This window comes from Bufo bufo, chromosome 1, assembly GCF_905171765.1.
Source record: "Bufo bufo chromosome 1, aBufBuf1.1, whole genome shotgun sequence".
Lineage (NCBI taxonomy): Eukaryota > Metazoa > Chordata > Amphibia > Anura > Bufonidae > Bufo > Bufo bufo.
In genome coordinates this window covers 364,277,424-364,303,985 of record NC_053389.1, presented here as the reverse complement: position 1 = coordinate 364,303,985, position 26,562 = coordinate 364,277,424, and positions in this window count along the sequence as shown.

The following is a 26,562-nucleotide window of genomic DNA, read 5'->3' as shown; positions in this document are numbered from 1 at the left end:
GTCACGGCGGACGTGCACTCAGACTAACAGATAAACCACCAACCAGGCTCTAGGCGAGAGGCAGCGGAAGGGTCACCTCCTAGCTGATCCCTGACCTCTCTCCCTGCACTGCTCAGCCCACATGCAGACCTTGGTGGTAGGTATGATGTGTCCCCGTGCCTGGGCTGAAACACCCTAAATTCCCTGAGATGGTGAAGAGGGGAAATAGGAGCAGCCTGCTCGCACAGAACCTGGATGGGAGAGATGACACAAACAATCAAACTAGAAACCACACTTATCTTTCTGAGCTGGAACAGCCAACCTTCCTTCCTAGCTTCCAAGACCAAAGTGATTCCTATAATACGCTCAGAGCACTGGGCTGGAGTGCTATTTAAACTAATGACTCCACCCAGTGCACCTGATGGGAGGCGGATCCAGCACGGCTCCAAAACAAAACACTAAACTTGTGCTGCTATTCTGGCCGACCTCCGCACAGAGTCAGGGCGGGGCATGACAGTCTGTTCTATAAGGGGCGGATCATTCTGGTCTGTAAAATGTGGAATGCACACTGCTGGTATCCATGTTTTGCGAACAGAAAAACAGCTAATGGTCGTGTGGATGACCCTTAAGACAGTTTGTGAAATTTCTTGACTTCTAGATATTTCATTATCAACTTTGAATGATATTATTGCTAAGAAGAAGTGTTTAGCAACCACAGGAACTCAGTGCTAAGCCGCATAATGCATCTTTAATTGTCAATGCTCTCCTAACTCAGCATCAATCATCTTGTAGCATCTTTCTGCTGCCTGCCACTGGGTGAGTATGTGTTTCTGGCTCACATAAGAGAGCCCTAGTTCAAGGCAAGAGCCAGTTAGTAGGATACTGAGAGGTTATCCAAGACTGAACAGTCTGAGGTACAGATACAGGCTAGGCAGCAGGCTAGTACTGACTAAAAATGAGTTTTAGGGATTTTTTAATTGGAGGTCAGTTAAAGGGGTTCTACGGTCCCTACTTTAAAATGTGTCCTCAAAAATAACCTGTGGAGGAAAGGTTATTACACTAATACTTGCCTTCTGCAGTGCAGGCAGATCATCAATGATGTCACCACCTCCTACTGTCTGAGTGGGATGTGCTTTTTTCAGCCCACTGACTTCTATGGGTTTGAGGTTTGTAATTTGAGGACCATAATAGGAGACATTCGATGTTTTGCAGATCTGACATACGGATGTGGAAAACACATGGACATCATCAGTGTACTTTTCACATCCGTATATCACTTCCACAAAAGAGAGAACATGTCCTATGATCATTTCCCATGGCCATGTTGCTGCCCTGACTTGTGCCTAGGTGGCGACGCCTGAGGCAATTGCCTCATCTGACCAAATTGGTGGGGCCCCTTGCTTGTATAGCTGCATCATTGGTGATATTGGGCTTAGTGTTGTGGATTTTATTCAGCAACAGTATGGCAACATTCAGTTACTATGTAGTGGTAGTCATGTTGTGGTGGTATTATTTGCATCTTATATAGTGGTATTATTGGTAATTGTGTTCTTTGTATAGTGCATTGTATTCAGTAATATTAAGGAGGTAATATTTAATCAATGTGTGGTGGTAACATTTTATCCTGGTAGAGTGGTATAATTTGATAACTATATATTAAAATGGGTGAGTAAATATACACCTTAGGAGCACCAGAGATCAGTGATGCAGGTCTCTGAATGCTATCTATTGAACTTACTGAATGTGACTATATTCTTACTACAGTATTTAATTATTTGGGGCCCCACCTTTAACCTCTTAAGGACACAGGGCGTTTTTTTGTGTGCGTGCGCTGACTAAGGCCGGCACTCTTAGCATCCGGCCACTGTTAGCGCATCGCCCAGCGCACCGCTGATCAGCGAGTTTGAATCTTTTTTTAAAATTTTTTTTCACATTTTTGGAGCTTTCACTTTTTTGTATTTAGTTTTATTAAGTTTTATACTAGCATCCCTTTGTTCCAGTCCCTCGCCGCCAGATCCATGTCCGTTTGTGGGACCGTGCGTAAAAATCAATGTGGCTTCCCTGCCCACCCCCTCCAGGTACCTATCCCCAGGGGTGAGACCTGTGCCCTTACCAGTGGAAACCTGTTGCTGGTCAGATATAAGGACAAGAGGGATGTCCTTGTAATGTCCACAATTCACGGTAACGGCATCACCCCTGTCCCTGTGCGAGGTACCGCGGCAACGGTCCTCAAGCCCGATTGTATCGTGGACTACAATCGGTATATGGGAGGAGTTGATCTCTCTGATCAAGTCCTCAAGCCATATAACGCCATGTGCAAAACCCGGGCATGATACAAAAAAGTTGCGGTCTACTTGGTACAGGTTGCCTTGTATAACTCTTTTGTGCTGTCCCGGAGCACTGGCAACACAGGGAAATTCCTGCCGTTCTATGAGGCAGTCCTCAAGGCCCTGATCTTTTCTGACCGGTAAAGAGCAGGCCGGAGTACCTCGGGAATTGGAGGCACCCGGATCGTCCCTGGCCAACACTTTCCAGGTGTGGTCCCCCATACTGGAAAGAAGGGACAGTCCCCCCAAAAAAGTGCAGAGTTTGTCACAGGAGGGGGATACGGAAGGACACCACCACTCACTGTGACACGTGACCCGATCATCCGGGCCTCTGCATTGACGGTTGCTTCAGGGAATACCAAACTTCCATGGAGTACTAAATTTATAATCCCCTTCCCCAATTTTAATTCTATTTGGCCACAGACAATCGCCCAGAAAAAAAAAAATATATATATGGCTCTCAGACTTTGGAGACACTAAAACAATATATATATTTTTTTTAAATGATATTATTTTGTAAAACTAAATAAAAAAAACTAAGAATACATATTAGGTATTGCCACGTCCGTAAGAACCTGAACTATAAAAATACCACATGACCTAACCCCTCAGATGAACACAGTCAAAGAAATAAAATAAAAACGGTGCAAAAAAAGCCATTTTTTTGTCACCTTACATCACAAAAAGTGTAATAGCAAGCGATCAAAAAGTCATATGCACCTCAAAATAGTGCCAATAAAACCATCCTATCATCCTCTAAAAAATTAGCCCCTACCTAAGACAATCAGCTAAAAAAAAAAAAAAAAAAAAAAGACTCAGACTATGGAGATACTAAAGTGTCAAACCTAAATAAATTTTAAAAAGTAGACATATTAGGTATTGTCGCGTCCCTAAGAATCTGCTCTATAAAAATAACATATGACCTAACCCCTCAACTGAACACAGACATTTTAATCAAATTTTACATTTTAATAAATGTTTTCCGTTAACAAAGCAAAGGTTAGCAGTCAAACAAAACTTTATATTTATTGCCCTTATTCTGTAGTTTACTGATGCCCATGGTGTTTATATTTTTTATTATTTATGTATTTATTTATTTTTATTCTAAGGAAAGAAAGTGATTTCAAATTGTATATTTTTTTATATTTTTTTCCACGCTTGTTTTTACTTTTTTAATTATTTGTAGACCCTCTAGGAGGCTACGTTGTCCACTATTTTGTTCTTTTTATAGAATATTACTATTCTCCCATAGGGTGTATAGTAATACATGGATTGTTGGCCAACATAGGAACTGCACCTCTGATATGCTGGGTCTCTTCAGAGTTAATGGCCCTTCCCGATTTCCACACAGGGATGCCAGTCTTAACCTGGAAGTGCGCGCTTCTGGGTTTTTCACCCTTTAGATGCCATGATCACACTTGATCACAACATCTAAAGGCTGTAATGTTTGCAATCGTAATTATTGCCAAATATCCAATATTGTTTAATATCTTTATCAGTGAAATTGCAGAAGGCCTTGATGGTAAGGTGTGTCTTTTTGCTGATGACACGAAGATTTGTAACAGGGTTGATGTTCCTGGGGGGATACACCAAATGGAAAGGAAAACTAGAGGAATGGGCAAAAATCTGGCAACTAAAATTTAATGTTGATAAGTGCAAGATAATGCACCTGGGGCGTAAAAACCCAAGAGCAGAATATAAAATAAGACAGTCCTAACCTCAGTATCTGAGGAAAGGTATTTAGGGGTCATTATTTCAGAAGACTTAAAGTTAGGCAGACAATGTCATAGAGCAGCAGGAAATGCTAGCAGAATGCTTGGGTGTATAGGGAGAGGAATTACCAGTAGAAAGAGGGAGGTGCTCATGCCACTCTACAGAGCACTAGTGAGACCTCATTTGGAGTATTGTGCTCAGTACTGGAGGCCATATCTCCAGAAGGATATTGATACTTTGGAGAGAGTTCAGAGAAGAGCTACTAAACTGGTACATGGATTGCAGGATAAAACTTACCAGGAAAGATTAAAGGACCTTAACATGTATAGCTTGGAAGAAAGATGAGACAGAGGGGATATGATAGAAACTTTTAAATACATAAAGGGAATCAACAAGGTAAAAGAGGAGAGAATATTTAAAAGAAGAAAAACTGTTACAAGAGGACATAGTTTTAAATTAGAGGGGCAATGGTTTAAAAGTAATATCAGGAAGTATTACTTTACTGAGAGAGTAGTGGATTCATGGAATAGCCTTCCTGCAGAAGTGGTAGCTGCAAATACAGTGAAGGAGTTTAAGCATGCATTGGATAGGCAGAAGGCCATCCTTCATATAAGATAGGGCCAAGGGCTATTCATAGTATTCAGTATATTGGGCAGACTAGATGGACCAAATGGTACTTATCTGCCAACACATTCTATGTTTCTATGTTTCTATCCTGAAAGCTATATTGAAATCTTAAAAGCAGCTATAAAGGTAACCAGATTTCCAGTAATGTTATCCTTACAAATGCTAGTTGTGCCATGGACATTGAAACATATCTGTGAAATTGCATGTAAAAAGGTTAGAACATGACAATTAGTGATGGACAAACATCAGCTGGGACGATTCGCAAACGCAATCAAATGTTCGTGAACAGCAAGTTCGCGGTGGGCCCCATTCACTTTAATGGCAGGCGAACCTGAAAAACCTTCAGATCATTATTGCAGCCACCAAATACTTACAAGAAGTGCACAAATCGTCCCACAACATGGAAAGTGACATACCAGAGGTGGATCAATGGCAAAAATTACCACAAAAATTATGTATTTTAATCAGGGACCATTTTTATGCATCTTAGGCTACTTACACTGGCGTTTCTGGGTTCGCTTGTGAGATCCGTTTCAGGGCTCTCACAAGCGGCCGAAAACGGATCAGTTTAGCCCCAATGCATTCTGAATGTATAAGGATCCGTTCAGAACTCATCAATTTGGTTGCGTTTGGTGTCCGTTCCATTTTTTAGACGGTCACTAAAACGTAGCTTGCAGCGTTTTGGTGACCGTCTGACTAACGGATCCGTCTAGACTTACAATGCAAGTCAATTGGGACGGATCCGTTTTTAACTGACACAATATGGTGCAATTGAAAACGGATCCATCCCCCATTGACTTTCAATGTAAGTTAAGACAGATCCGTTTTGACTTAGACTTTTTTTTTAATGAATAATGCAAACGGATCCGTTATTAACGGATACAAGCGTTGGCATTATTCGCGCGGATCCATCTGTGCAAATACAAGATGGATCCGCACAAAACGCGAGTGTGAAAGTAGCCTAAAAGAGAAACTGTCAAAAATGTGGCCTGCTGGAGTCTCAAATTTTTTTATTTTAGGCCAAGGGAGTACAGGCCCCAAAAATTAGGCATTCACCTGACAGAAAACATCAAGTGACTATGTGGCTGGAGGTATATTACACGGTCATGGGATATCAATTTTACTGCAGGCCAGTACAAATAGATGTCAAATAAATATGTTTAACCACCTCAGCCCCTATAGCTTAAACACCCTGAAAGATCAGGCCACTTTTTACACTTCTGACCTACACTACTTTCACCGTTTATTGCTCGGTCATGCAACTTTCATTTGGTGGTATTTCATTTGGTGGTATTTCATTGCTGCTGACATTTTTACTTTTTTTGCTATTAATCAAACTTTAAAGATTTTTTTGCAAAAAATGACATTTTTCACTTTCAGTTGTAAAATTTTGCAAAAAAAACAACATCCATATATAAATTTTGCTCTAAATTTATTGTTATACATGTCTTTGATAAAAAAAAAATGTTTGGGAAAAAAAAAAATGGTTTGGGTAAAAGTTAAAGCGTTTACAAACTATGGTACAAAAATGTGAATTTCCGCTTTTTGAAGCAGCTCTGACTTTCTGAGCACCTGTCATGTTTCCTGAGGTTCTACAATGCCAAGACAGTAGAAAAACCCCACAAATGACCCCATTTCGGAAAGTAGACACCCTAAGGTATTCGCTGATGGGCATAGTGAGTTCATAGAAATTTTAATTTTTTGTCACAAGTTAGCGGAAAATTATGATTTTTTTTTTTTCTTACAAAGTCTCATATTCCACTAACTTGTGACAAAAAATAAAAAGTTCTATGAACTCACTATGCCCATCAGCGAATACCTTGGGGTGTCTTCTTTCCAAAATGGGGTCACTTGTGGGGTAGTTATACTGCCCTGGCATTCTAGGGGCCCAAATGTGTGGTAAGGAGTTTGAAATCAAATTCTGTAATAGATGGCCGGTAAAATCCGAAAGGTGCTCTTTGGAATGTGGGCCCCTTTGCCCACCTAGGCTGCAAAAAAGTGTCACATATGTGGTATCTCCGTATTCAGGAGAAGTTGGGGAATGTGTTTTGGGGTGTCATTTTACATATACGCATGCTGGGTGAGATAAATATCTTGGTCAAATGCCAACTTTGTATAAAAAAAATGGGAAAAGTTGTCTTTTGCCAAGATATTTCTCTCACCCAGCATGGGTATATGTAAAATGACACCCCAAAACACATTCCCCAACTTCTCCTGAATACGGAGATACCACATGTGTGACACTTTTTTGCAGCCTAGGTAGGCAAAGGGGCCCATATTCCAAAGAGCACCTTTCGGATTTCACCGGTCATTTTTTACACATTTTGATTTCAAACTTCTTACCACACATTTGGGCCCCTAGAATGCCAGGGCAGTATAACTACCCCACAAGTGACCCCATTTTGGAAAGAAGACACCCCAAGGTATTTTGTGATGGGCATAGTGAGTTCATGGAAGTTTTTATTTTTTGTCACAAGTTAGTGGAATATGAGACTTTGTAAGGGAAAAAAAAAAAAAATCATCATTTTCCGCTAACTTGTGACAAAAAATATAAAATTCTAGGAACTCGCCATGCCCCTCACGGAATACCTTGGGGTGTCTTCTTTCCAAAATGGGGTCACTCGTGGGGTAGTTATACTGCCCTGGCATTTTCCAGGGGCCCTAATGTGTGGTAAGTAGGTAAATGACCTGTGAAATCCTAAAGGTGCTCTTTGGAATGTGTTGGCATTTGACCAAGATATTTATCTCACCCAGCATGGGTATATGTAAAATGACACCCCAAAACACATTGCCCAACTTCTCCTGAGTACGGCGATACCACATGTGTGACACTTTTTTGCAGCCTAGATGCGCAATGGGGCCCACATTCATTTTATGAGGGCATTTTTAGACATTTGGATCCCAGACTTCTTCTCACGCTTTAGGGCCCCTAGAATGCCAGGGCAGTATAAATACCCCACATGTGACCCCATTTTGGAAAGAAGACACCCCAAGGTATTCAATGAGGGGCATGGCGAGTTCATAGAATTTTTTTTTTTTTGGCACAAGTTAGCAGAAATTGATATTTATTTATTTTTTTCTCACAAAGTCTCCCTTTCCGCTAACTTGGGACAAAAATTTCAATCTTTCATGGACTCAATATGCCCCTCACGGAATACCTTGGGGTGTCTTCTTTCCGAAATGGGGTCACATGTGGGGTATTTATACTACCCTGGCATTCTAGGGGCCCTAAAGCGTGAGAAGAAGTCTGGAATATAAATGTCTAAAAATTTTTACGCATTTGGATTCCGTGAGGGGTATGGTGAGTTCATGTGAGATTTTATTTTTTGACACAAGTTAGTGGAATATGAGACGTTGTAAGAAAAAATAAAAAAAATTCCGCTAACTTGGGCCAAAAAATTTTCTGAATGGAGCCTTACAGTGGGTTGATCAATGACAGGGGGGTGATCAATGACAGGGGGGTGATCAGGGAGTCTATATGGGGTGATCACCCCCCTGTCATTGATCACCCCCCTATAAGGGTCCATTCAGACGTCCGTATGCGTTTTGCGGATCCGATCCATCTATCAGTGGATCCGTAAAAATCATGCGGACGTCTGAATGGAGCTTTACAGGGGTGTGATCAATGACAGGGGGGTAATCAATGACAGGGGGGTGATCAGGGAGTCTATATGGGGTTATCACCACAGTCATTGATCACGCCCCTGTAAGGCTCCATTCAGACGTCCGTATGTGTTTTGCGGATCCGATCCATCTATCAGTGGATCCGTAAAAATCATGCGGACGTCTGAATGGAGCTTTACAGGGGTGTGATCAATGACAGGGGGGTGATCAGGGAGTCTATATGGGGTGATCACCACAGTCATTGCTCACACCCCTGTAAGCCTCCATTCAGACGTCCGTATGCGTTTTGTGGATCCGATCCATCTATCAGTGGATCCGTAAAAATCATGCGGACGTCTGAATGGAGCTTTACAGGGGTGTGATCAATGACAGGGGGGTAATCAATGACAGGGGGGTGATCAGGGAGTCTATATGGGGTGATCACCACAGTCATTGATCACGCCCCTGTAAGGCTCCATTCAGACGTCCGTATGCGTTTTGCGGATCTGATCCATCTATCAGTGGATCCGTAAAAATCATGCGGACGTCTGAATGGAGCTTTACAGGGGTGTGATCAATGACAGGGGGGTAATCAATGACAGGGGGTGATCAGGGAGTCTATATGGGGTGATCACCAAAGTCATTGATCACGCCCCTGTAAGGCTCCATTCAGACGTCCGTATGCGTTTTGCGGATCTGATCCATCTATCAGTGGATCCGTAAAAATCATGCGGACGTCTGAATGGAGCTTTACAGGGGTGTGATCAATGACAGGGTGGTAATCAATGACAGGGGGGTGATCAGGGAGTCTATATGGGGTGATCAGGGGTGATCAAGGGTGAATAAGGGGTTAATAAGTGACAGGGGGGGTGTAGTGTAGTGGTGCTTGGTGCAACATATTACTGAGCTGCCTGTGTCCTCTGGTGGTCGATCCAAACAAAGGGGACCACCAGAGGACCAGGTAGCAGGTATATTAGACGCTGTTATCAAAACAGCGTCTAATATACCTGTTAGGGGTTAAAAAAATCACATCTCCAGCCTGCCAGCGAACGATCGCCGCTGGCAGGCTGGAGATCCACTCTCTTACTTTCCGTTCCTGTGAGCGCGCGCGCCTGTGTGCGCGCGTTCACAGGAAATCTCGGCCATCGCGAGATGACGCGTATATGCGTCGCTGAGCGCAGGGCTGCCACCTCCGGAACGCAAATCTGCGTTAGGCGGTCCGGAGGTTATTAAAAGAACAAAAAATATAAAATTGGATTAAAAACATGGCTAACAAAATTCCCCTCTTGAAAAAAAACCAAATGATAATAGTTGAAATTTGATAACACGTGATCGTCGTCAATAGGTGTTGAGTAGAGTTGAGCGAACACCTGGATGTTCGGGTTCGAGAAGTTCGGCCGAACTTCAAGGAAATGTTCAGGTTCGGGATCCGAACCCGACCCGAACTTCGTCCCGAACCTGAACCCCATTGAAGTCAATAGGGACCCAAACTTTTCGGCACTAAAAAGGCTGTAAAACAGCCCAGGAAAGAGCTAGAGGGCTGCAAAAGGCAGCAACATGTAGGTAAATCCCCTGCAAACAAATGTGGATAGGGAAATGAATTAAAATAAAAAAAAAATAATTAACCAATATCAATTGGACAGAGGTCCCATAGCAGAGAATCGGTCTTCACGTCAGCAGAGAATCAGTCTCTTCATGCCATAGCAGAGAATCTGGCTTCATGTCAGCAGAGAATCAGTCTCTTCATGCCATAGCAGAGAATCTGGCTTCATGTCAGCAGAGAATCAGTCTTCATGTCATAGCAGAGAATCAGGCTTCACGTCACCCACCACTGGAACAGGCCACTGTCACATATTTAGGCCCAGGCAGCCAGGCAGAGGAGAGAGGTCCCATAACAGAGATTCAGGCTTCATGTCAGCAGAGAATCAGTCTTCATGTCATAGCAGAGAATCAGGCTTCACGTCACCCACCACTGGAGCAGGCCACTGTCACATATTTAGGCCCAGGCAGAGGAGAGAGGTCCCATAACAGAGATTCAGGCTTCATGTCAGCACAGAATCAGTCTTCATGTCATAGCAGAGAATCAGGCTTCACGTCAACCACCACTGGAACAGGCCACTGTCACATATTTAGGCCCAGGCACCCAGGCAGAGGAGAGAGGTCCCATAACAGAGATTCAGGCTTCATGTCAGCAGAGAATCAGTCTTCATGTCATAGCAGAGAATCAGGCTTCACGTCACCCACCACTGGAGCAGGCCACTGTCACATATTTAGGCCCAGGCAGAGGAGAGAGGTCCCATAACAGAGATTCAGGCTTCATGTCAGCACAGAATCAGTCTTCATGTCATAGCAGAGAATCAGGCTTCACGTCACCCACCACTGGAACAGGCCACTGTCACATATTTAGGCCCAGGCACCCAGGCAGAGGAGAGAGGTCCCGTAACAGAGATTCAGGCTTCATGTCAGCAGAGAATCAGTCTTCATGTCATAGCAGAGAATCAGGCTTCACGTCACCCACCACTGGAACAGGCCACTGTCACATATTTAGGCCCCGGCACCCAGGCAGAGGAGAGAGGTCCCATAACAGAGATTCAGGCTTCATGTCAGCAGAGAATCAGGCTTCACGCCACCCACCACTGGAACAGGCCACTGTCACATATTTAGGCCCAGGCACCCAGGCAGAGGAGAGAGGTCCCATAACAGAGAATATGGCTTCATGTCAGCACAGAATCAGTCTTCATGTCATAGCAGAGAATCAGGCTTCACGTCACCCACCACTGGAACAGGCCACTGTCACATATTTAGGCCCCGGCACCCAGACAGAGGAGAGAGGTCCCGTAACAGAGAATCTGGCTTCATATCAGCACAGAATCAGTCTTCATGTCATAGCAGAGAATCAGGCTTCACGTCACCCACCACTGGAACAGGCCACTGTCACATATTTAGGCCCCGGCACCCAGACAGAGGAGAGAGGTCCCATAACAGAGAATCTGGCTTCATGTCAGCACAGAATCAGTCTTCACGTCACCCACCACTGGAACAGGCCACTGTCACACATTTAGGCCCCGGCACCCAGACAGAGGAGAGGTTCATTCAACTTTGGGTTGCCCCGCAATATAATGGTAAAATGAAAATAAAAATAGGATTGAATGAGGAAGTGCCCTGGAGTACAATAATATATTGTTAAGGAGAGGTAGTTAATGTCTAATCTGCACAAGGGATGGACAGGTCCTGTGGGATCCATGCCTGGTTCATTTTTATGAATGTCAGCTTGTCCACATTGGCTGTAGACAGGCGGCTGCGTTTGTCTATAATGACGCCCCCTGCCGTGCTGAATACACGTTCAGACAAAACATTGGCCGCCGGGCAGGCCAGCACCTCCAAGGCATAAAAGGCTAGCTCTTGCCACATGGACAATTTGGAGACCCAGAAGTTGAATGGGGCCGAACCATCAGTCAGTACGTGGAGGGGTGTGCACAGGTACTGTTCCACCATGTTAGTGAAATGTTGCCTCTTGCTAACATGTTCCGTATCAGGTGGTGGTGCAGTTAGCTGTGGCGTGGTGACAAAACTTTTCCACATCTCTGCCATGCTAACCCTGCCCTCAGAGGAGCTGGCCGTGACACAGCTGCGTTGGCGACCTCTTGCTCCTCCTCTGCCTTCGCCTTGGGCTTCCACTGGTTCCCCTGTGACATTTGGGAATGCTCTCAGTAGCGCGTCTACTAACGTTCGCTTGTACTCGCGCATCTTCCTATCACGCTCCAGTGTATGAAGTAAGGTGGGCACATTGTCTTTGTACCGGGGATCCAGCAGGGTGGCAACCCAGTAGTCCACACATGTTAAAATGTGGGCAACTCTGCTGTCGTTGCGCAGGCACTGCAGCATGTAGTCGCTCATGTGTGCCAGGCTGCCCAGAGGTAAGGACAAGCTGTCCTCTGTGGGAGGCGTATCGTCATCGTCCTGTGTTTCCCCCCAGCCACGCACCAGTGATGGGCCCGAGCTGCTTTGGGTGCCACTCCGCTGTGAACATGCTTCATCCTCATCCTCCTCCTCCTCATCCTCGTCCTCCTCGTCCTCCAGTAGTGGGCCCTGTCTGGCCACATTTGTACCTGGCCTCTGCTGTTGCAAAAAACCTCCCTCTGAGTCACTTCAAAGAGACTGGCCTGAAAGTGCTAAAAATGACCCCTCTTCCTCCTCTTCCTCCTGGGCCACCTCCTCTTCCATCATCGCCCTAAGTGTTTTCTCAAGGAGACATAGAAGTGGTATTGTAACGCTGATAACGGCGTCATCGCCACTGGCCATGTTGGTGGAGTACTCGAAACAGCGCAACAGGGCACACAGGTCTCGCATGGAGGCCCAGTCATTGGTGGTGAAGTGGTGCTGTTCCGCAGTGCGACTGACCCGTGCGTGCTGCAGCTGAAACTCCACTATGGCCTGCTGCTGCTCGCACAGTCTGTCCAGCATGTGCAAGGTGGAGTTCCACCTGGTGGGCACATCGCATATGAGGCGGTGAGCGGGAAGGCCGAAGTTATGCTGTAGCGCAGACAGGCGTGCAGCAGCAGGGTGTGAACACCGGAAGCGCGAACAGACGGACCGCACTTTATGCAGCAGCTCTGACATGTCGGGGTAGTTGCGAATGAACTTCTGCACCACCAAATTCAGCACATGCGCCAGGCAAGGGATGTGCGTCAAACCGGCTAGTCCCAGAGCTGCAACGAGATTTCGCCCATTATCGCACACCACCAGGCCGGGCTTGAGGCTCACCGGCAGCAACCACTCGTCGCTCTGTTGTTCTATACCCCGCCACAACACCTGTGCGGTGTTGGGACCTCAGCAGAATCGCACACAAATGCTGCACAAAACAAATGCACTATATAGAAATTATATTCTAGGTATATCGCACCCCTGCCTCAATCAGATTTTTTGGGGGGCAACTTGTATATCACACCAGTTGCAATTAGTTGTTCCAATGTGGTTTGTCCTTCTCTATAGCTGCGGTATCTCACCAGTACCGCACACAAATGCTACAGAATACAAATGCAATATATATAAATTATATTATAGGTATATTGCACACCTGCCTCAATCAGATTTTCTTGGGGCAACTGGTATATCACACCAGTTGCAATTAGTTGTTCCAATGTCGTTTGTCCCTCTGTATAGCTGCAGTATCACAGCATAACCGCACACAAATGCTGCACAATACAATTGCACTATATAGAAATTATATTACAGGTATATCACACCCCTTAATCAGATTTTTTTGGGGGGCAACTGTTATATCACACCAATTGCAATTAGTTGTTCCAATTGCATTTGTCCCTCTATAGCTTCTTTATCGCAGCAGAACCGCACACAACTGCTGCACAATACAAATGCGCTATAATATACTTTCTATGTTAGAAAGTAAATTATACGTTTATTACACCCCTCAGTATGTCACACCTATCGATAGCACACCTATACCAGTCCTTAAAAGGACTTTTATGTCCCTATTAGTTAGAGTTTTGTGTCTCTATACTCTCTAACAGTCTGTCCCTGCTCCACACAGCAAACTTTCCCCACACTGGCAAAACACTGAATGTAAAATGGCGGCCAGATTGGCTTTGTTTATAGGGTAGAGGGTGTGTCCATGTGCTGAAACATCTCAGTTGGCTGTCATGTCCCACCTGATGGATGTGTCATGGGTCAAAGTTCTGCACAATGCAAAGAATATGGCGCCTGCAGACATCGTCATATGTTCACCTGCTCGGCGAACAGCAAACAAGCAAAGTTCGCCGCGAACCGACCGCCGGGCGAAGCGCAAGGCCATCTCTAATGACAAGATGCATAAATGTCACTGGCATTTATGCACAAAATGCCATTTTCTTGAATTCATTAGTGATGCTTAGAGCCAATTGCTCAAGACTCAATAGAAGTGATTTCTGTTATATGCTTGATACGCTGTAAACAGGCCTTTGGACTTTGCGCCAAGAAATCCATGCATGATACATTGTATTTGTTTTATGCAGTTACTTTAACTAAAAAAACATAAGTTGCATATGTTAAAATGTGAAGTGATAAATGACCACCTGCCACAAATACCAACCTACTGTAATTCTGCTCGATTCATCCATTTAAAGAAAAAATATTTTTATTACATTGCCACTGTATTGAAGCTACAATAAAACACAGTATAATTTCATTCATTTTAAATTCCATTATGTTTACATCAGTCACATTCATGTCCCATCACATTGAGAGATTTAACTTAATAAGAATGGCATATCATTGCTCTGTATCTACACTAATTTCAAAGTCACTGCCAACTTTTTCTTCTATTCCCGAATGAAACTTTGTACATCTTTATACTACCTTTAGAATAATTTATCACATGCTGTAGTAAAGATTTTAAAAAATCATTATTCTTTTGATCTAAAAATTCTTAGATTTCATTTTTAATATAATCTCTTTTCAGAGGCTCTTTCTGAAGGAGTTGCCATGTATGTTTAAGTCTACAGAGACTACCCATAGAAGAGGGAGTATTACTTTAGAAACTTCAAATAGTTCTTTCAAATTGTTCTGTGGTTTTTATATTTGCCAAAGAACAATTCATTTATGCAAAGGAAATACAACATTATTAGACACATGCAGGATGTGACTAGAGATTTAAAACAACACAGGCTGGAACGGCGACAGAGTTAAGATTTCATTTATGGGATTTAAGAGATTTTCTTCATTTGGAGCCATTTCTGCTGCCTGAGGCAAATTTCTTAGAATAACAAAATAGTGATGCAACCAATATTGATTTTGCTACCTTGTCATGCATTTCATCCAAGCTGCAGATTGTTGCATCTTGATAATAGAACATAGTTGGAAAAATAAAAAGTAATGAATAAACCAAATTATGGAAAATGCTGAATTATTTTAATCAAGGCTGCATTCATTCTCAGTGACTGCATTTGCACCACATAAATCTAGCTTGATTTAATATTATTAAGCAAAATTGGTCTATGGAATACAATACAGTCTCATGGTAAAATCTAAACTTGTATGAACGGTAGAGATGGCCTTGTGGTTCGCCCGACGGTCATTTCGCGGCAAACCTTGCTCGTTCGTGATTTGCCGAACATGCAAACATATGGCGATGTTTGCATGTGCCATATTCTTTTGCATTGCGCCAAACTATGACCCATGACACATCCATCAGGTGGGACAGGACAGCCAATTGAGACGTTTTAGCACATGAACACACCCCCACCCTATAACAGAACCCGATCTGGTAGCCATTTTACATTCTGTGGACACCAAACGCTAGCTAATAGGGCCACAAAAGTCATTTAAAGGACTGGTTTAGGAGTGCTATCGATAGGTTTGATATACTGAGGGGTGTGATATACTTATAATATACCTTCTAACATAGAAAGCATATTATAGTGCATTTGTATTGTGCAGTAGATATGGACTTGTGGTTCGCCCGGCGGTCGTTTCGTGGCGAACTTTGCATGTTCGCGATTCGCTGAACATGCGAACATATGGTGATATTCAAGCCCGCCATATTCTTTTACAATGTGAATAACTTTGACCCATGACACAGGCAACAGGTAGTACAGGACAGCCAATTGAGACATTTCAGCACATGGACATACCCCCTACTTTATAAATAAACCTGAGCTGGCCGCCATTTTACATTCAGTGTTTTGCCATTGTACGGAGAGGTTGCTGTGTGGAGCAGGGAAAAGCTGTTAGGGACACCAAACGCTAGCTAATAGGGCGACAAAAGTCCTTTTAAGGACTGGTATAGGTGTGCTATCGATAGGTGTGATACAGAGAGGGGTGCAATATACTTATAATATACTTTTATAATGAGTCAAAAACACATAGATCTATATAGTGAACACCTGGAAGTCAGGGGCCTAGGGGCTAGGGGCTTACTAGCACCATTATTATATAGGGTAAGGTTCCGGACAGGGTCGCTCTTACCAGGGCGCTCTGTGGTTAGGCTATCAGGGCCAGAATAGCACCCCCCTATAGGGCAATATCAGGGACAGTTCTTTGCCCACCCTGTCCTTCAATACCACATCATCATCTAGCCCAGGGATAGATGTTTCTTTGCTTTCCATCCAGGATTCATGGATGTGCACTGGAACCCCCCGGATTGTGGTAGGACATATGGTTTCTCATTTGGTGCTGCCGAGCACCTGATTTAGTGCCGCCGAGCACTTGTTATTGCCTATCACATCTATGCTTTTTGCTTAACTTTCATAATTTCATTTTTTTTTCATTTTGAGGGATATCTTTTCCATTCACATGTCCACAATTTTGCGGAACGGGTGCAGACCCATTTATTTTCAATGGGGCCGGAATGTGCTATCCGCATCCGCATTTGCGGATCCGCACTTCCGCATCTATGCTCCCGTTTCTGCGAAAATTAGAACATGTCTCATTCTTGTCCGCAATTGCAGACATGATTAGGCATTATCTATTATAGTGCCAGCGATGTGCGGTATACAAATTGCGGAATGCACATTGCCAGTGTCCGTGTTTTGCGGCAAAACACTTACGGACGTGTGAATAGACCCTCATAGTAACATTATAATAGGTTACGTTTTATCTTTATGTATATTCTAATGGATTGCCTTCCTTGTACAATGTTATAATATACTTTCTATGTTAGAAAATATATTATAGTGCCTTTGTATTGTGCGGCAGTTGTGTGCGGTTCTGCTGCGATACTGCAGGTATATAGAGGGACAAGCATTATTGGAACAAATAATTTCTACTGGTGTGATATACCAGTCGCCCCCCCAAAAAACTGATTGAAGCAGGGTGTTATATACCAATATACTTTCTTTTTAGTGCATTTGGGTACTGTATAGTGCATTTGCGCATGCGCGTACGCGAGAATTATATTGCCGATATTTCGCATTGAAAAAAAATTATGAATGAAGATCGCAAATTTGAATAATACATCTGGTATGTCACTGTCCATGTTGTGGGACTATTTGTGCACTTCTAGTAAATATTTCTTGGCTGCAAATATGAGCTGAAGGTTTTTCAGGTTCGCCTGCCGTTAAAATTAATGGGCCCCCCCGCAAACTTGCGGTTCGCGAATATTTGATCGTGTTCGCGCGTTCACATTCGTAAACTGTCCCTGCAGATGTTCGTCCATCACTATTGTTCAGCAGTTGTGTGCGGTTCTGCTGCGATAACGCAGCTATATACAGGGATAAACGCTATTGGAATAACTAATTGCAACTTGTGTAATATACCTGTTGCCCTCCCAAAAAACTGATTGAGGGGTGTGATATACCTATAATATACTTTCTAACATAGAAAGTATATAGTGCATTTATATTGTGCGGCAGTTGTGTGCGGTTCTGCTGCGATACCGCAGGTATATAGAGGGACAATCGCTATTGGAACAACTATTTTCAACGGGTGTGATATACCTGTTGCCCCCAAAAAAACTGATTGAGGGGTGCAATATACCTGCTTCCACAAAATACTGATTAAGGGGTTTGATATACCTGCTTCCACAAAATCATGATTGAGGGGTGCAATATACCTGCTTCCAAAAAATACTGATTATGGGGTTTGTTATACCTGCTTCCACAAAATACAAATTGAGGGGTGCGATATACCTGCCTCCACCAAATATTGATTAAGGGGTTCTATATCCTGCTTCCACAAAATACTGATTAAGGGGATTGAAATACCTGCTTCCACAAAATACTGATTAAGGGGTTGTGATATACCTGCTTCCACCAAAAATTGATTAAGGGATTCTATATACCTAAGTGGTCCAGCTACAACGTAACCCTTACAAACAAATAAACTTTAATATTACTACTACAACAAACAATTTGTCCATTAGGGTCCAGGCGCATACCAAGCCACCAAGATGCTAGCCGGGAATTGGGAAAAATGACCTTAATTACATGTCCTAAGACTAGGCCTTCGACCCAGGGGCGACTCCTGAAGGTGGAGGCCCCCTGTCCTCGAACCTACCTGGCAACTCCTAGTTTACCCTATTATGTATGGGCTGATAATCGTTGACGTAATGGTGGACCGGTATAGGCATGGACAGAGAGGATCAAATACAACGTGCACAGTGTATACAACCCTGATGGTGTGAAATACCAAGAGGTACACGGTGCAACCAACTACAGATATAAAAGACACCTAATTACGATAACTACTGATACCACAGAATTAATCTGTGATCAACCCCAACGCGTTTCCCCCACGGTGTGGGATCATCAGGGAGTAAATGAATTTAGATATTTAAGTAGATACATGAATAGAAATTGTCGAGCGGAAGGAGGCCCAAATAATATTGGCGCCTCTGTGATGTAGCCGTTCAACAAATGGTGTCAATAATGACAGTCAATAGTGGGATTAAAAGATTGGACCAGATGACAATCCTGGGAGGAATAGGAGGAGGGGACAAATACCAACAGTCTTGATGTATAGGACACGTATATCTCAAGTGGGAAAACCAGAGTGGGTATCTGTAGAGAAAAAGGAGATTATATATATATGTATATATGCGTAAATTTGCACCCAAACACCAAAATGAATAGCGTGAGGGACCACCACCAGCAAAGGCTATATTCAAGGGAGTCACTCACTGTGTCCAGGAGAAATACAGTTCTCATATATAGCCACGGTCGGTCTCTCAAACAGTGCCAAAAACAGCCTTCAAGATAGTGAAGTTCACAGAGGCCAATGGTGTTAGTAGTGTTCACAGAGGCTTCACAATTATAAATGGCAATGATAAGCTGGAAACATAATATAATCGCCAATCAATACAGAGTCATGCTATATGAGACCCCCACAGGATAAATCCTGTGGATTGAGGGCATAGGCATACCTTGGTATACGCTCTGGGTCAGATAAACCAGCCGCTTAGGGTAAGGAGCCTATTCATAATGGGTCCCCTACATGAAAAAAAGGATGCATCACATACATACCATTACAGCCAACTCGTGTATCAGGGTGGTACACCAGGGTTACTTACTGTTGGTGCCTATAGACGACATATCCCTCCAAAAAAGGAACGAAAAGAGGTTTCACCTCCCAGGGTCCAATAGTGGGTCTCTCTATACAGCCCCCTCTTATAGTGGACACCTCTAAAGGCGATAATTGGTAATACCTGCGTATGGGCAGGGATCTAGGTCACACCTCCTCATTGGTCCTGTGAGGGTGCCACAGTGGAACGCACGCCGCATAACATCCGGTTGTGGCGCCCGGATGTGGCGTCATGGGCCGTGCGTTCCACTGTGGTACGCACATCAGCCTTCAGCTGTTAGGCCGCATGCACTGGCATCCGGATATGGCGTCATTGCCACAGGCCTTGCGTTCCAGCATGGAGCGCAGTCGGCCGGACCAGCCGGAAGTTGCAATAAATTATTGGACGAAGTAATATCGTTAAGGTACCTATTAAACATAACGGGGAGGGACAGTTTAATCAACACTCCTGCCCAACCAAACCATGGCCAATTCCACACCAGCATGGCCTTAGAGCCATAGAGTATTTTTTATGTGCTAGGGCTGTACATTATGACTCACATAATAGGTTTATCATCAGGCCACTTGAGTATACCCTTACCCATAACTTTTTTCTATTTAACTCTAAATTCTACCACCAGCTCAGGGGAACGGCTATGGGTAGCCCATGTGCCCCCACTTACGCCAATCTCTTCCTGGGCTGGTGGGAGGATACACATTTTTTCTCTGACCATGACGTCTGGTGGTCCAGGAACATTCAGCTCTGGACCCGCTATATCGACGACGTGTTCGTCGTCTGGAAAGGAGACTCGATTGAGCTTAAGCGGTTTGTATCCGACCTCAATAAGAATGAAATCGGACTCCATTTTACCTTTGAACAACATCCGTCTAGTATTACATTTCTTGACGTCAAGGTAACAATAGTTGGGGACCGATTATCTACTAATATATACAGGAAGACTACAGCGACCAACTCTCTCCTTCACTGGAGCAGCCACCACCCTACCTCCCTCAAACGGGGTATTCCTAGAGGACAATACCTCCGGGTACAGAGGAACTGCTCCAGTGACGAGGCCTTCCACAGAGAGGCGAGGGCCCTTCAGGATAGATTTGTAGCCAGAGGGTACCCACAACCAGTGCTTAGGGATGCCTTTAAGCATGCACGGACTAGAGAACGCAATGACTTACTTATTCCTAAAATGAGGAGAACAGACAGCCCCCAGCCAATGAGAATCGTCTCGAATTTTGACACTGCTAATCAGGACGTCAAGAAAATCTTAAACAAATACTGGCCTATCCTGAGAATGGACCCTGACCTATCTGAGGTCGTGACCGAACCGTCATCTGTCTCTTACAGACGGGGTAGGAGTCTCAGGGACTGGCTGGTGACTAGTCATTTTACACCACCTGCTAATATGGGTACCTGGCTTCATCGTAGGCCGGTGGGTATCCATAGATGCGGTGGATGTAAGGCATGCGCATTCTTCAATACAGCTAAAACCATCATAGGATCAGCATCTGGTCAGACCTTTCAGATTCGTGATTTTATTAATTGCAGATCTAAGGGTCTAGTGTATTTATGTCAGTGCACCTGCCCTCTGGATTATGTCGGGAAGACAATCAGAGAATTCAGAAGGCAAATTCTTGAACACGTTAATGATGTCAAGAATAAGGAGGCCACCCCGATTGCGACACATGTGAATGAGGTTCATGGGGGTGATCCCAGGTCCCTTCGTTTCACTGTACTCGAAATGGTACATCCATCTCCACGTGGAGGGGATTGGGACAGGAGGATCCTACAAAAGGAAAGTGAATGGATCCATAGACTCCGGTCCCAATCCCCCCGTGGTCTTAATGAAAGACTCACTTTTTCATGCTTTTTGTGACCTGTTTTGCTTTTTGGCCTGTTGGCCTGTTCCTGATATATCCTATCCCCTACCCCCATTATTTCCCTGCAACCTATGGGCTCAGTTGACCTTTTTTGTCCCTTTATACTGGGCTTGGTGCGTGAAGCACCTAAATCGAAGTAACTTTGTACAGTGAACATTAATGGGTTCACTGGTTTAACTATAATTCATCTATCGATCTTTATCAATCACTGCGACATTATGCTTGTCCCATTGGGAGCCCTCCGTTCACCCACCCCTCATAGAGGTATTTCTATCCTCTGTGCATTTAGTGTGATTACACCTCAAAATAAAATTCTAGATAATCACTGCCCCTCTGTGGCGATTTACTTTCTATCTATAATGGCCATGGTTTGGTTGGGCAGGAGTGTTGATTAAACTGTCCCTCCCCGTTATGTTTAATAGGTACCTTAACGATATTACTTGATCCAATAATTTATTGCAACTTCCGGCTGGTCCGGCCGACTGCGCTCCATGCTGGAACGCAAGGCCTGTGGCGATGACGTCATATCCGGATGCCAGTGCATGCGGCCTAACAGCTGAAGGCTGATGTGCGTACCACAGTGGAACGCACGGCCCATGACGCCACATCCGGGCGCCACAACCGGATGCTATGCAGGGTGCATTCCACTGTGGAACGCACGCTAGTTACACCATGGCGAAGACGCTAGTACCTGGCACCCTCACCGGACCAATGAGAAGGTGTGACCTAGATCCCTGCCCATACGCAGGTATTACCAGTTATCGCCTTTAGAGGTGTCCACTAAAGGAGGGGGCTTTATAGAGAGACCCACTATTGGACCCTGGGAGGTGAAACCTCTTTTCGTTCCTTTTTTGGAGGGATATGTCGTCTATAGGCACCAACAGTAAGTAACCCTGGTGTACCACCCTGATACACGAGTTGGCTGTAATGGTATGTATGTGATGCATCCTTTTTTTCATGTAGGGGACCCATTATGAATAGGCTCCTTACCCTAAGCGGCTGGTTTGTCTGACCCAGAGCGTATCCCAAGGTATGCCTACGCCCTCAATCCACGGGATTTATCCTGTCGGGGTCTCATATAGCATGACTAGGGATGAGCGAACCCGAACTGTATAGGGGTATAGGGAATTTTGGGGTGTCCGTGACACAGACCCGAACCCGAACATTTTCGTAAAAGTCTGGGTTCGGGTTCGGTGTTCGGCGCTTTCTTGGCGCTTTTTGAAAGGCTGCAAAGCAGCCAATCAACAAGCGTCATACTACTTGCCCCAAGAGGCCATCACAGCCATGCCTACTATTGGCATGGCTGTGATTGGCCAGTGCAGCATGTGACCCAGCCTCTATATAAGCTTGGGTCACGTAGCGCTGCACGTCACTCTGCTGATACAAGCGACGTTAGGGCGAGATTAGGCAGATTAACTCCTCCAAAAGACTTTATTCAGTGATCGATCTACAGCTGTGGATCATTGAACTGCTGATATTCAATTGCTCACTGTTTTTAGGCTGCCCAGAGCGTTTTTCAGTCACTTTTTTCTGGGGTGATCGGCGGCCATTTTGTGGCTTGTGGTGCGCCAGCACAAGCTACCACCAAGTACATTTAACCATCAATAGTGTGGTTATTTTTTGCTATATCCTACATCAGGGTCAAGCTGTCATCAAGTGCATTTAACCATCAATAGTGTGGTTATTTTTTGGCCATATACTACATCAGGGGCAAGCTGAGCTTGTGTCACCCAAGTGCATTTAACCATCAATAGTGTGGTTATTTTTTGCTATATCCTACATCAGGGTCAAGCTTTCATCAAGTGCATTTAACCATCAATAGTGTGGTTATTTTTTGGCCATATACTACATCAGGGGCAAGCTGAGCCTGTGTCACCCAAGTGCATTTAACCATCAATAGTGTGGTTATTTTTTGGCCATATACTACATCAGGGTCAAGCTTTCATCAAGTGCATTTAACCATCAATAGTGTGGTTATTTTTTGGCCATATACTACATCAGGGGCAAGTTGAGCCTGTCACCCAGCGCCTAAAAAATAGGCCTCACATTTATATTCATCCAAATCTGTACTGTTTTAGCTGGTCAAGTTATTTTTTTGTGACCGTCAAAGAACAGTTTTTGTTCTGGGTTGAAAAACAGTTCCCAAATTTGCAATTCTCAAAATTAGTGGTTTCTGCAGTATCAGGCCTACTTTAAATCTATCCCTAAAAGGGTATATTAGATTCAAGGTGCTGATAGGGTCATTCTGAAAAACTTAACACACACGCTACAGTGCAGATCCAAGTCTAATTCTGTGATTAAACGTATACCTGTCACCCAGCGCCTAAAAAATAGGCCTCACATTTATATTCAGCTAAATCTGTCATTACTGGTGTGCCTGTATTAGTGTAATACGGTAGCTAAATAGATAGCCAGATAGTGTTAGGTGTCTGTAAAAAAAGGCCTGAATTTTAATTCAATACATTGGCCCGAATAATATTTTTCTTAGTGTGGTGAACGGTAACAATGAGGAAAACATCTAGTGAAGGGACGCAGACGCGGACATGGTTGTGGTGGTGTTAGTGGACCCTCTGGTGCTGGGAGAGGACGTGGCCATTCTGCCACAGCCACACGTCCTAGTGTACCAACTACCTCAGGTCCCAGTAGCCGCCAGAATTTACAGGGATATTTGGTGGGGCCCAATGCCGTTCTAAGGATGGTAAGGCCTGAGCAGGTACAGGCATTAGTCAATTGGGTGGCCGACACAGATGGTGCATGCATATCAGGGAAACTGTCTGAGCCTCAAGTTATGCAGCAGTCTCTTATGCTGTTTGAAGACTCTGCTGGCAGGGTTTCCCAAGGGCATCCACCTAGCCCTTCCCCAGGGATGGAAGAGAGAGAATGCACTAACGCACAACCACTTATGTTTCCTGATGATGAGGACATGGGAATACCACCTCAGCACGTCTCTGATGATGACGAAACACAGGTGCCAACTGCTGCGTCTTTCTGCAGTGTGCAGACTGAACAGGAGGTCAGGGATCAAGACTGGGTGGAAGACGATGCAGGGGACGATGAGGTCCTAGACCCCCCATGGAATGAAGGTCGTGCCACTGACTTTCACAGTTCAGAGGAAGAGGCAGTGGTGAGACCGAGCCAACAGCGTAGCAAAAGAGGGAGCAGTGGGCAAAAGCAGAACACCCGCCGCCAAGAGACTCCGCCTGCTACTGACCGCCGCCATCTGGGACCGAGCACCCCAAAGGCAGCTTCAAGGAGTTCCCTGGCATGGCACTTCTTCAAACAATGTGCTGACGACAAGACCCGAGTGGTTTGCACGCTGTGCCATCAGAGCCTGAAGCAAGGCATTAACGTTCTGAACCTTAGCACAACCTGCATGACCAGGCACCTGCATGCAAAGCATGAACTGCAGTGGAGTAAACACCTTAAAAACAAGGAACTCAGGCTCCCCCTGCTACCTCTTCTGCTGCTGCCGCCTCTGCCTCTTCTGCTGCTGCCGCCGCCTCGGCCTTTTCCTCTGCCTCTGGAGAAACGTTGGCACGTGCCGCCCAGCAAACATGGGATGTACCACCAACACCACCACCTGCGTCACCAAGCATCTCAACCATGTCACACGGCAGCGTTCAGCTCTCCATCTCACAAACATTTGAGAGAAAGCGTAAATTCCCACCTAGCCACCCTCGATCCCTGGCCCTGAATGCCAGCATTTCTAAACTACTGGCCTATGAAATGCTGTCATTTAGGCTGGTGGACACAGACTGCTTCAAACAGCTCATGTCGCTTGCTGTCCCACAGTATGTTGTTCCCAGCCGGCACTACTTCTCCAAGAGAGCCGTGCCTTCCCTACACAACCAAGTATCCGATAAAATCAAGTGTGCACTGCGCAACGCCATCTGTGGCAAGGTCCACCTAACCACAGATACGTGGACCAGTAAGCACGGCCAGACACGCTATATCTCCCTAACTGCACACTGGGTAAATGTAGCAACGGCTGGGCCCCAGGCGGAGAGCTGTTTGGCGCACGTCCTTCCGCCGCCAAGGATCGCAGGGCAACATTCGTTGCCTCTTGTCTCCTCTTCCTCGGCTTCCTCCTCCTCTTCTTCCACCTGCTCATCCAGTCAGCCACACACCTTGACCACCAACTTCAGCACAGCCTGGGGTAAATGTCAGCAGGCCGTTCTGAAACTCATATGTTTGGGGGACAGGCCCCACACCGCACAGGAGTTGTGGCGGGGTATAGAACAACAGACCGACGAGTGGTTGCTGCTGGTGAGCCTCAAGCCTGGCCTGGTGGTGTGCGATAATGGGCGAAATCTCGTTGCAGCTCTGGGACTAGCCGGTTTGACGCACATCCCTTGCCTGGCGCATGTGCTGAATTTGGTGGTGCAGAAGTTCATTCACAACTACCCCGACATGTCAGAGCTGCTGCATAAAGTGCGGGCCGTCTGTTCGCGCTTCCGGCGTTCACACCCTGCCACTGCTCGCCTGTCTGCGCTACAGCGTAACTTCGGCCTTCCCGCTCACCGCCTCATATGCGACGTGCCCACCATGTGGAACTCCACCTTGCACATGCTGGACAGACTGTGCGAGCAGCAGCAGGCCATAGTGGAGTTTCAGCTGCAGCACGCACGGGTCAGTCGCACTGCGGATCAGCCCCACTTCACCACCAATGACTGGGCCTCCATGCGAGACCTGTGTGCCCTGTTGCGCTGTTTCGAGTACTCCACCAACATGGCCAGTGGCGATGACGCCGTTATCAGCGTTACAATACCACTTCTATGTCTCCTTGAGAAAACACTTAGGGCGATGATGGAAGAGGAGGTGGCCCAGGAGGAAGAGGAGGAAGAGGGGTCATTTTTAGCACTTTCAGGCCAGTCTCTTCGAAGTGACTCAGAGGGAGGTTTTTTGCAACAGCAGAGGCCAGGTACAAATGTGGCCAGACAGGGCCCACTACTGGAGGACGAGGAGGACGAGGATGAGGAGGAGGTGGAGGTGGAGGAGGATGAGGATGAAGCAGGTTCACAGCGGGCTGGCACCCAACGCAGCTCGGGCCCATCACTGGTGCGTGGCTGGGGGGAAACACAGGACGATGACGATATGCCTCCCACAGAGGACAGCTTGTCCTTACCTCTGGGCAGCCTGGCACACATGAGCGACTACATGCTGCAGTGCCTGCACAACGACAGCAGAGTTGCCCACATTTTAACGTGTGCGGACTACTGGGTTGCCACCCTGCTGGATCCCCGGTACAAAGACAATGTGCCCACCTTACTTCCTACACTGGAGCGTGATAGGAAGATGCGCGAGTACAAGCGAACATTGGTAGACGAGCTACTGAGAGCATTCCCAAATGTCACAGGAGAACCAGTGGAAGCCCAAGGCGAAGGCAGAGGAGGAGCAAGAGGTCGCCAACGCAGCTGTGTCACGGCCAGCT